The 11,605-nt window shown below is 40.6% G+C and overlaps 1 protein-coding gene across 3 annotated transcripts in view; it reads right to left on the minus strand.

Moving 5' to 3' along the window:
• The window catches only part of IFT81 (intraflagellar transport 81), a 223,822-nt gene that overhangs the window by 211,614 nt on the left and 603 nt on the right, over positions 1–11,605 (minus strand). For all 3 annotated transcript variants that reach the window (XM_027566817.1, XM_027566816.1, XM_027566818.1), the window contains exon 2: positions 11,020–11,108. The gene's annotated coding sequence lies outside the window, so the exon portion shown is untranslated. The remainder of the gene's footprint in view (positions 1–11,019; positions 11,109–11,605) is intronic.

Below are 11,605 nucleotides of genomic sequence, written 5' to 3' on the forward strand. Positions count from 1 at the left end.
GTACACATGGAACAGTTACAAAAATAAACATGTATGTATCTCCTTCAACATATTCCCAATGAAAAATATGATATAGATCAGGTTCTCCAATGGCATTTCAGTGAAATTTGAAATTAATTTTTGAAAGATAATTGCTTAGAATATTTGGAAACCAAATAAAATATGGCTCAATGACTCTTGGAAATATTTTAAATTGGATGATAGTGAAAACACCACATGTCAACATTGGTGGGGCACAGACAGTGAAAGTACTACATTAAAGGCAAATTTATAGCTTCACATACGCTTATCAGAAAACCAGAAAGGTTGAAAAAGACATGAGCTAAGCATTCAACTCAAATACGGGGAAAGCAGCAGCAGAACCAACGGAAAGAAACAAAAAGAAAATAACTAGGAGAGCAGAAATCAACAAAATACAGAACAGCTGAGACGCTACGAAAACTAAATGCTTCCATGAAAAGATTAATAAGATAGAAGTCTTATTGGAGGTGTGTCTAAGAAAAGGGAGGGGGGAAGCAAACACATTATAGAATAAAAAGTAGTATATAACCACAGTCACAACGGATTTAAAAAAAATATTAAAAGAGTTATAAACGATCATGGGGTAATAAAGCCACATGGCTTTCCCTGACTGCTCCTACTTAGTATTGTTATCGTCTATTATCTGTCCCCTGGAATTGAAATGTAAGCTCCTTGAGGCAGAGATTTTTGTCTCTTTGGTTCACAGATAACCAGCAACTATTTGATGAACGCACAGATGAATGTCCCCAATAAGCCAGCACAATGAGGTCAGATAAGTTCTCAACACAGATGTTTTGGTCTTCCGCAGATTTGCCCAGAACAAAGACAACTGAGAAGGAATCCCGCTAAAGGTGTCTGGGATCCGATCACACCACAGGCACACTGTTCTGTACCTTAGTAATTTCAAGAGCAACTCAGAGGAACTACGAATTTCTGCCTCAGCAGGCCACAAGTGTGCAGCAATCCTGAATATGAAGACCAAAGAAGTAAAACAGTTTGGTGGTCCCTCAAAAAGCCAAACATAGATTTACCGTATGACTCAGCAACTCCACTCTTAGGTATATAGCCCAAAGAACTGAAAACCCAATTCAGAGCAACACTAATAGACGAATGCTCACAGCAGCACTATTCATGACAGCCAAAAGGTGGAAGCAACCCAAATGTGGATATGAAAGTGAAGTTGCTCAGTCATGTCCAACTCTTTGTGACCCCACGGACTGTAGCCTGCCAGTCTACAGAGGACAGGTTCCTCTGTCCATGGAATTTCCCAGGCAAGAATACTGGAGTGGGTTGCCATTTCTTTCTCCAGCAGATCTTCCCAACCCAGTGATCGAACCCAGGTCTCCCGCAATTGCAGGCACTCTACCATCTGAGCCACCAGGGAATCCACCCACAAAATGTGATGTATCCATAGAAGAGAATACTGTTACTGTTACTGTTGTTGTTTAATTGCTCAGTTGTGTCTGACTTTTTTGTGACTCCATGGACAGCTCCTCTGTCCATGAGACAAAAATAAATCTGAAAATTGTCCTGATGTTTATTTACTATTTCCATTTTATTCTTATACCTTGCTAATCAAGTTTTACAGTTTGGTTTCAATACTATACAAGCATTCATTCCTCAAGATTGCTCCTATGATTGCTCCACTGAACACCTGGATATTGCTTAGATATTTGCTTACGACAGTTGGCGAGTGGAGCTAAGTAAGATATTTTTGGCTGTTCTGTCAGAACAGGACAGAGCCTGTCATGTTGCCAGCACATGACCATGATAAATATGTCCTCTTCAACTTCCGTAACTTGAAAATCGGGTGGATGTTGGAGCAATCCCACAAATGAAGCTTTGTGCACTGTTTGAAGATACTTTCTGAATATTTTCCAGAGCAAGTGAAAGATTATTCCTTCACTCACATTTTAAATTCCTAACATCTTGAGGCCTTTATTATTATCCAAATTATTATCTAGCCAACAAAACTCCTAATAGTCTATCCATCAATTTATTCTATTAAACGTATAAACTATAGATAGAACTTCAACATGTAAGGAGATATTCCACTTCACTTATAACTAGAATGCTCATCTACATTTGAAACTAAATGTTCACATATTAACAACATATCCCAGGCCTCATTCATATCACATTTTGATGCTCTGATTAGAGATGATGGTTACTCAAGGGCTTCCTTGGTGGCTCAGCTGGTAAAGAATCCACCTGCAATGTGGGAGACCTGGATTCATCCCTGGGTTGGGAAGAGGTTGGGAAGATGCCCTGGAGGGGGGCATGGCAATCCACTCCAGTATTCTTGCCTGAAGAATCCCCATGGACAGAGGAGGCTGGCGGGCTATAGTCCATGGGGTCACAAAGAGTCAAAACACAACTGAGCGGCTAAGCACAGCACAGCACACACAGCATGGGACCCCACATTCACGTGCAAGTTCAGAGAGGCCACACACAGTGCTGAAGTAGTCATTTGACCACCTGGCCTTCCAAAGGCTGAGACTAAAACCCAAGCCAAATGACAGATTTGGGCAAAACAGAAGGCTGAGGCTGATGGTGTTTCACCCCTAGTAAAGAGGCGAGACCAGGGAGCCAGAGGAGCTGAGCAAGCTGGATAATTCTCAGGGTAAAAAAGAGGCATTTTTTGCCCTCACTGACCCAAAGAAAGTGACTGCAGTTTGTCACCCCATTTTCCATGGAATTTCCTACTGACAAGGAAACAGAAAAAGGGAAGCAACCAAAGAGATAGGATGCTACCCTCCACAAACACTTCCTGTTGTTTGTGCTAAAACTTATACAGCTCACGTCAGCACACCCTACAGCACAGCTCTCGTCACACACACCTAACACTGAGAGTTCTAAAACTACTCAGGTGCACAGTGTTCACTAAGTTTTCAGGGCCTACACTTAAGGTTAGAAAAGAATTGAGAAAATCCCAAGAGGATCTTTGTTATTTGCTTATGTGAACTTAGAGGTTATTCTTGTCTACATCCAGACAACAGAAATTCAGTCATTATTATCAGGTGGATGGTTTTAGAGTCTAATGAATCCTTGCTTTCCTCTGTGCTTTTATCCTCTCCCAGCCACCAATTAGGAAGAGAAATCTCTTACTGACAGAGGCCTAATAACTAGAAAAAGCAAGAAACTCCAGGATGTCTTATAAAACATTTATGAGGTTTGGGCTTCTTCGGTGGCTCAGAGGTAAAGAATTTATCTGCAACACAGGAGATGTGGGTTCAATCCCTGGGTCGGGAAGATCCCCTGGAGAAGAAAATAGCAACCCATCCCAGTATTCCTGCCTGGGAAATCCCAAGGACAGAGGAGCCTGGTGGGCTAAAATCCATAGGGTCGCAAAGACTGAACGCGCACACACACACACCATGAGGCTGAGCTTTCACTCAACTGTAAAAAGGGATTCTGAGTATTACTCACTTGAAAGTGGTTTGCAAAATAGAAACTGCTGTGAAGGGCCAAAGAAACCTGAATTCCCACTATGCTGGATTTAGATTTGCTACAGGCTGTTTATTTGGCTAATAATCCAAAAATTGCAGGGGTGGGGCAGGGATGGAGGATGGGGAGAGACAGTCTATATGTTCCAGAAAACTCTTTTGTCTTTACCAGAGAAGAAAGCTGATGGGTTTTCATTTGCGACAAATCATATAAAAGGTACACCTTTGATGGTTTTTGTTGTTGTGTTTCATTTTCACTCAGGCTTCCAAGAAAGCATAAGGTTATCTGATACAAGATCAGGAGAAGTATGAGTTAGAGGCTACATTTCTTACAAAGGCTCCCTGCTTCTTGCAAAAGTCTTTTTATTTTTTTAAACAGATCTAGTTCCAGTTTCGGAGAAGGCAATGGCACCCCACTCCAGTACTCTTGCCTGGAAAATCCCATGGACGGAGGAGCCTGATGGGCTGTATGTAGTCCATGGGGTCGCTGAGGGTCGGACACAACTGAGCGACTTCACTTTCACTTTTCACTTTCCTGCATTGGAGAAGGAAATGGCAACCCACTCCAGTGTTTTTGCCTGGAGAATCCCAGGGATGGGGGAGCCTGGGGGCTGCTGTCTATGGGGTCGGGCACGACTGAAGTGACTTAGCAGCAGCAGCAGTTCCAGTTTAACCCGTACCAGTCCCCAGAGAATGAAGCTTGACGTGGATGAGTGGAGTGGGGTGGGTGGCGTCAACAGCCTGTGGGGCCCTGGGTCAGAATCCACACTATCATGAGCCTTCCCGAAGCTAGCTGACTTAGTCATTCTGGCGTTCGCCAACTCATCCTGCTTGCCATGGACTTTCCCAGTTTTAGCAAAGTCCTACATCTCTGGGCTTCCTGGGTGGCACTAGTGGTAAAGAACCTGCCTGCCAATGCAGGAGACATATGAGAAGTGGGTTTGATCCCTGGGTTGGGAAGATCCCCTGGAGGAGGGCACGGCCACCCATACCAGTATTCTTGCCTAGGAGCCTGGCTGGTTACAGTCCATAGGGTCACAAAGAGTCGGACATGACTGAAGCTACTTAGCATGCACGCAAGCACATCCCAGGAAACTTCTTAGTCCCAGGCAAACCAGGATGTTTATCAATCATCTGAAGATTTACCTCCCTTGCAGAAGCCATACCTTGTTTAAACAAGACACCGAAAGCAGGATTCAAAGTACTACAAATGTTTCAAGTTAAATCTCTGTATTTTGCAGCCTTTGTTTCTGTGCGTCACCAATCTCATCATCAGCCTCTTTCTACCACTGAATAGAAGGCCCGTCTAGTTACCACAAAAAAGTCATAAAGAACACTAAATGGTGCAACATTTTTACTCAGTTAAAGATCTTTATTTTCCACCTTTTTTTTAAAGAAAAAAAATCTAAATTCATGCAAATAGTCTTGAATTTTTTTTAAAACTTCAAACCTGTTTGGCTGATTTATTTTCTGTGTTTATAAAAAATATGTTGTAGGGAGAAATAATGATTTACCTAGTTGAGTTAGCTTTGTACGTCTCCGTCAAGCTCCCGTCCCTTGCCATGTATTCGAGTATATATAGAAAAACAACACCAAAATCCTCCCCAAAGACAATAAATCAAGCTGTCCCAAGATTAAAGACTAAAAGATAGTAAATTAAATTCTCTGTGGCTTAATCTGAATTAAGAATCTTGTGCTTATAGTGTTTCTATAGAGTTAGTAACTGTATTAACTTCCTACTGATGCTGTAACAAACTACAGTGGCTTAAGAAAATGCAGATGTTATTTTACAGTTCTGGGGATCAGAAATCCAAAATGGGTCTAATGGGCAAAAACCAAGGTGTTGGCAGGGCTGTGTTCCTTCAGGGAGGCACTGGGGGAAATCCACTTCTCACCTTTTTGAAAAAAGCTTCATTGCTTGGTTCACGGCCTCCAATTAGCAGTCTCATCACGCTCACCTGTGCTTCTGTTGTCACTGGCCTTTTCTGACTCTGATTCTTCAGTTCCTCTCTTCCATTTTTTAAAGAACCCTGTGATTAAAATCAACTGGATAATTCAAGACAGTCTCTCAAAATCTTTAACTTAATTACATTAGCAAAGTCCCTTATGCCATATGAGGTAACATATTCACAGGTCGTGAGGAGGAGAACCTGGATATCTCAAGGAGGTCATTGTTCTGCCTCCCACAGTAATTAAGACACCATCTTGGAAAGTTATCAGATTTGACGTTAATAGGATTGTATCTTGAGGTCCTATTTTCTTGAAGTCCTATTATCTTAAATCTGTTAGGTAATCCTTCCAAACATTTAGGTATCTAATAGTTTCTAAGTAAATCTGAAAAGATATTACATTACAGGCTAACGTCAGGAAACAGGATGAAATGTATGGGGGTTCCAATAATGATCACCTCCACAAGCACAACTTCTCCCATTTCAAGGTGACCCCCCTAATCCTCATTATTGCTTAAACTAACATTACATACCAAGCAATGGAACCACAAAAAGAGTCCCATGTAATATTACACAATTATTTAGAACGGACAAAATTTCACAGCATTTTAAAACTACATAACGAAATCTTTCAGAGCAAAAATCTTGAACTAAAACAGACAGGGACTCAAATCCTGACTCAATCCCTTGCAAGATCAAGTCCCGGTTTTATTTCTCAGTGTCTACCTCACAGTTCATGTGACACTGAATGAAAGGAAACCTATAAACTTTTTAGCAGCATGTTAGCTGTGGTTATCACTGTCATAAAAGCGATATACTTGACACAGTAACCTCGACCCCCATTTTACATATAAAGAAACCAACTCCCCCAATATAAACAGCTCTTCTAAAGGATGCATAACTAGTAAATAATCTTATACATATCCCAGTGCCTGGCACACATTGTATCCACTCCTGAATACCTTTGTTTTCAGCAACGTCAGATACAATTCCCTACAGGCTGACTTCACAATTGTTTCATCACCTCGAGTATTCACAGCTTTTTCCCCTATCCGTCCTCTACTCAAAGGATGTGGTCTCTGATATCATTTCGCTTCCAAGAAACCAAATGTACTGAGATTTCAAGACACAGTTTCAAAAACAGGTCCAGCTCGTCTGCAAGAATATACTTTCCACTTTTTCCATTTCGATAAGCTATAACTCCTCCCCACCGCTGATCATACACCTGATAAGGAACTGAAACTACAATATATAAAGAACACTTACAACTTAAAATAGACACATAACCCAAATACAAAATGGGCAAAGGATCTCAACGGACATTTCTCCAAAGATGTACAAATGGCCAATAAGCACATGAAAAGCTCAACATTAATCATTATGAAAATGTAAACTAAATGTTTATGTATATACACGCACAATGCACATTCACATATATATATGAGTGTAGGCCAATCATATTTCATATTAATTTCTTTCAAGTCTCCTAATGGGGTATTAGAAAATATTTCTTCTTAAAGGAATGTTGAGTCTGACAGGGTTGCGATCCAGTGATCTAGCAGATATGATCAACACATGGCCTGTTAGATAAGAGTCAGAGTTTTTTCCTCTGCTGTGTTCCACAAAGGCTTCAGCCTTAAGGACTCCATGGGAAAAGCAACAGTAAAATTAAAAGTAACTTATTCCTCACTTTTGCTACCAACTTGTTCTTTATTTAGGGAATGTGCTGTTTCTGGAGATATATAATTATACACGTGGAGCTCATGCATCTGTCATTATGTTATACAATGACATATTTTACAATGTCTACAGTGCCAGATAAGTGAATCTTGCATCTATAAATGCCTGAACGGTAATTTAAACTTTTTTTTTTTTCATTGAAGATACTCCTGAACAAAAGATACAGCTTCATCTGGCTGACCGTTTGCAGCTCAAGGCCACTGTAACGACATGCAATTAAACGCCCTAACATGAGACAGGGTCAGCTACTGCTGGCCTCTCGACTAAATGATCCCAGACAGATGAGGCTTTTGGAGTTCCTGGCTCTGCTTTTTATAGGAACTTCTTTTTATAGGCTATTAATTAATTTATTGCTGCTTTTAGCACTGGTAGCCTCAAGCAGTGCCTCCTACCTCTAAGATGCTGCATTCGTACAAACATTTAACACCCACATTACCAGTGACAGTACATTTTTCATCTCTTGGAACCTAGTGCCATAGCCAAAGCCTTTCCAACCACAACTTTTAAAAGTTTACTGGCTTAAGAAAAAAACGAAGTTCTTACAAGCTTATGGGGGTACCTTGAGGGCAAAAGTGACCCAAGGAGTCAGAACCAGGAAGTGGAAACTCAGCAGAAACCAAAAAGGCCATTTTCTTAGTATCCTCACCTCTGCTCCCTTTGCCTGCCCATTTCTTTCTTTTGATTCTGTAAACTCCCTTTTTCGGCTTCCAACTCTACAAACCCTGAAGTTACATCAACTCACTTGCAGAGAACCAAGAGCTACCTCTCTCCCAGTGCCAATCTAGAGGAGAGAAACCAATCTAGAGGAGAGGAAGGCCCTTTTGAGTTAAGTTCCCCTATGGTCCAGTTGATCAGATCGTGTAGTATAAAAATGGCTGCTGGGGCCACCTTGGTGAGGAAGGGCTGTTTTTAAGAGGACAAATGTTGTGATAAACTGGCTTAATGTGCAACAAAGGAATCGGATAATCCAGACTGCTGGAGCTTAAGATTCTAAAATAAGAATTAACTCCATATGAGGGCCTGAGGTGCTCCCCTATTAGGAAAGAACATGAGGTTTGGCCCCATTATGTGGTAGGTACTTCTTTTTTTTTTAGGTCTTTGATTGTCTACTCCCTGTGTCTTTCTTTCTGTTTTTAACTTGATATACTTCACATACCATAAACAGCTTTCCTGGTGGCTCAACAGTAAAGAATCCACCTGCTGATGCAGGAGACACAGGTTCGATCCCTAGGTCTGGGAGATCCCCTGGAGTAGGAAATGGCAACCCACTTTAATATTCTTGCCCGTCTCCCATGGACAGAGGAGCCTGGCTGGCTACAGTCCGTGGGGTCGCAGAGTTGGACAGAAATGAGCACACACACACACATACCATAAAAGCCACCTTTTTAAAAATGTGCAATTCAGTGACTTTTAATAGATTCACAAGAGTTCTGCAACTATCCCCATTATCTATTTTTCAGACCATTTTTATGATCCCAAATAGGAACCTCAAACTCAGCAGGAGTCACTCCTGATTATTTTGTTTCCCTAGTTCTAGGCAACTACAGATCAACTTTCTGTCTCTATGGATTTGCCTATTCTGGACATTTCATAAAAACAGAACCATACAGTTTGTGGCCTTTTGTCCTTGGCTTCTTTCACTTAGCATAGTTTTCAAGATTCATGCACATGGTAGTATGTATGAGTGTTTCATTTCTTTTCATGGCTGAAGATTTCATTATATAGATGGACCATATTTATTTATCCATTCATCAGCTGATGGACATTTAGGTTAATTCCCCTTTTTGGAGCTTACAAATAATGCTACTATGAACATTTATGCATGAGTTTTTATATGAACGTATCTTTTTCATTTTCTTGGTATATACCTAGAAGTAGAAATGCTAGGTCATATGGTAATTGTTCAACGTATTGAGAAATTGCCAAACTGTTTTTCTAAAGCAGCTGCACCATTTTACTTTCCCACCAGCAGGATGTGAATATCCCAACTTTCTCCAGCCTCATCTTTTTGACTGTCAATTGGTTTGATTACAGCCATGCTAGTCGGATGAAGTGGCACCTCACTGTAATTTTAATTTGTACTTCCCTAGTGACCAGTGATACTGAACATCTTTTCATATCCTTACTGCCATTTGTGTATCGTCTTTGTAGAAATGGCTATTCCAACCTTTTGCCCATTTTTTGTCATTTTACAGATGAGGTATGAGTTAGAGAACTCTTATTTAAGATTCTAGACCCTTATCAGATATACGGTTTTCCCTATTATGCGAGTTGTCTTTTTTCAGTAGTGTCCTTTGATGCACAAAAGTTTTAAATTTTGATGAAGTTAATTTATCTTTTTTCTTTTTGTCAGCTGTACTGCAGGTGTCCTAAAAAGCCACTGTCTAATCCAAGGTCACAAAAATTTACACCTATGTTTGCATATGACTCATAGTTTTAACTTTTATATTTAGGTCTTTGATCCATTTTGAGTTAATTCTCATAGATGGTAAGAGGTAAGGGTACAAATTCATCATTTGTGTTTAGATATCCAGTTGTTCCAGCACCATTTGTTGGAAAGACTATTCTTTCCTTATTGAGTTATCTTTACTAAAATCTTTTCAAGAAAAATTTCCAAGGTTTTCTCAATAACTGACTATACTCAGGCACACAATACGGAACTCAATGTGATTAAGACATATGCAAAAAGTCCCAACTGTCATCTGCAGTCACTTTCACTTTATACACAAAAATTACTCTGGCTAACATATTGGATATTCACTATCTTAATTGTGGTGATGGTTTCATGGGTGTGTACATATGTCAAACTTATAAAATTGTATACTTTAAATATGTGCAGTTTATTGTATGTCAATTATGCCTTAAGAAAGCTGTTTTTAAAAGAGATGAACTAAGGGCAAGTAAATGAAATAATTTTCTTTTCCTAATTATTTTTCAGGATCAGCTTCTCTGGTTGGCCCTAGGGGTACACTATCAACTAGGCACTCACAAAAGCTTTTTATTTCTACATTTCTCTTAACTGAGTATTGTTTCAGGACACAATCAAACATTTAAATTTCAGATCTGTAAGGCAGGGACCATCATTACTACGAGATAAGTATTGAGAGCTGGAAATGTGTTTGACTTTTAAGGAAAAGTATTTTGAAGTCTCTTTCCAATGAGAACTGAGTGGCTCAGTTTTCCTTTTCTGCATAAAATTTAAGCCCCACCTCCACCCCAACGGCACAAAGTTCCATTTCAGCAGAGACTTCATCTGTCTGTTCCCCTCCTATGCCTAGAACACTGTCCAACATACAATAGGCACTCAGTAAATATCTGTCAAAGAATGAAATAAAATCCCATTTAAATTATTACCACCTTTTCCTGGGGCCATTTTGGACTGAGGGAGATGGCAGCTCTGTTCCTCCCTCTAACATGACAAGTCCATCTCCAGAGGCACGTACTGTCTTCCTCAAATTTTATTATTCACCTTCTTATATTTGGAAAAACAAGGCGATGTGGCTTAGGAATCTCACTTAAAGGAAAAGAACTAAAAGGGTGTGTCAAAGATTATGCACAGGATCCACAAACTAGAAGCAATCAGATGAGAGCAGTTAGGGAAATTATCCCTAACTGAGGAAACAATCCATAGATTTATAATGACAAGTCTGCGGTAACATGGAAAATGAAGTGTGAATTAGGAACTGGAAAGCACTATGCTTACAAATTATATACAACTATCTACTAGAAAACTTACTCCATAAGGGTAGGATGTTTGGGTTTGTTCTGTTCACTAGACAGTCCCTGGTATATGCAAGGTGTTTATTAACACTTGTTGAACGAATCAATGAAACTAAATATAAAACATACTTATGAAAACATACCTGAAGGGAATGAACACAGGTGGAAAATTATGTTCAAGTGGTGCAACTGTGGGTGTTCCTTCCACTTTCCCTCTATTTTCCAATTCTCCCTAAAGTTGTGATAAAACTTTCTCAGTTCAAAGGATGGTCACAGAAATCCCTCACCAGGCTCAGGCTGCTTCCTCCTCTGTCCTGCAACTAGGAAGCATCCGGATTGGAGTAGGGATGTGCCTGCCTTCAGTTTGGGGAGGGGTATTTTACAGCGTTTCTGGCTCCAGCCAAGAGCTACTTGCTGCTGCTGCTAAGTCGCTTCAGTCGTGTCCGACTCTGTGCGACCCCATAAACGGCAGCTCACCAGGCTCCTCCTTCCCTGGGATTCTCCAGGGAAGAATATTGGAGTGGGTTGCCATTTCCTTCTCCACCAGCCAAGAGCTCCTGGGGTACCAAATATTTAGGCTTTTCCCCCTGGTGGCTTAGATGGTAAAGGGTCCACCTGCAATGCAGAAGACTGGGGTTCGATCTCTGGGTTCCCGGGGGCGGGGGGAGATAGAGAAGAGAATGACTACCCACTCCAGATTTCCATAAACAGAGGAGCCTGGCGGGCTAC

This window comes from Bos indicus x Bos taurus, chromosome 17, assembly GCF_003369695.1.
Source record: "Bos indicus x Bos taurus breed Angus x Brahman F1 hybrid chromosome 17, Bos_hybrid_MaternalHap_v2.0, whole genome shotgun sequence".
NCBI lineage: Eukaryota > Metazoa > Chordata > Mammalia > Artiodactyla > Bovidae > Bos > Bos indicus x Bos taurus.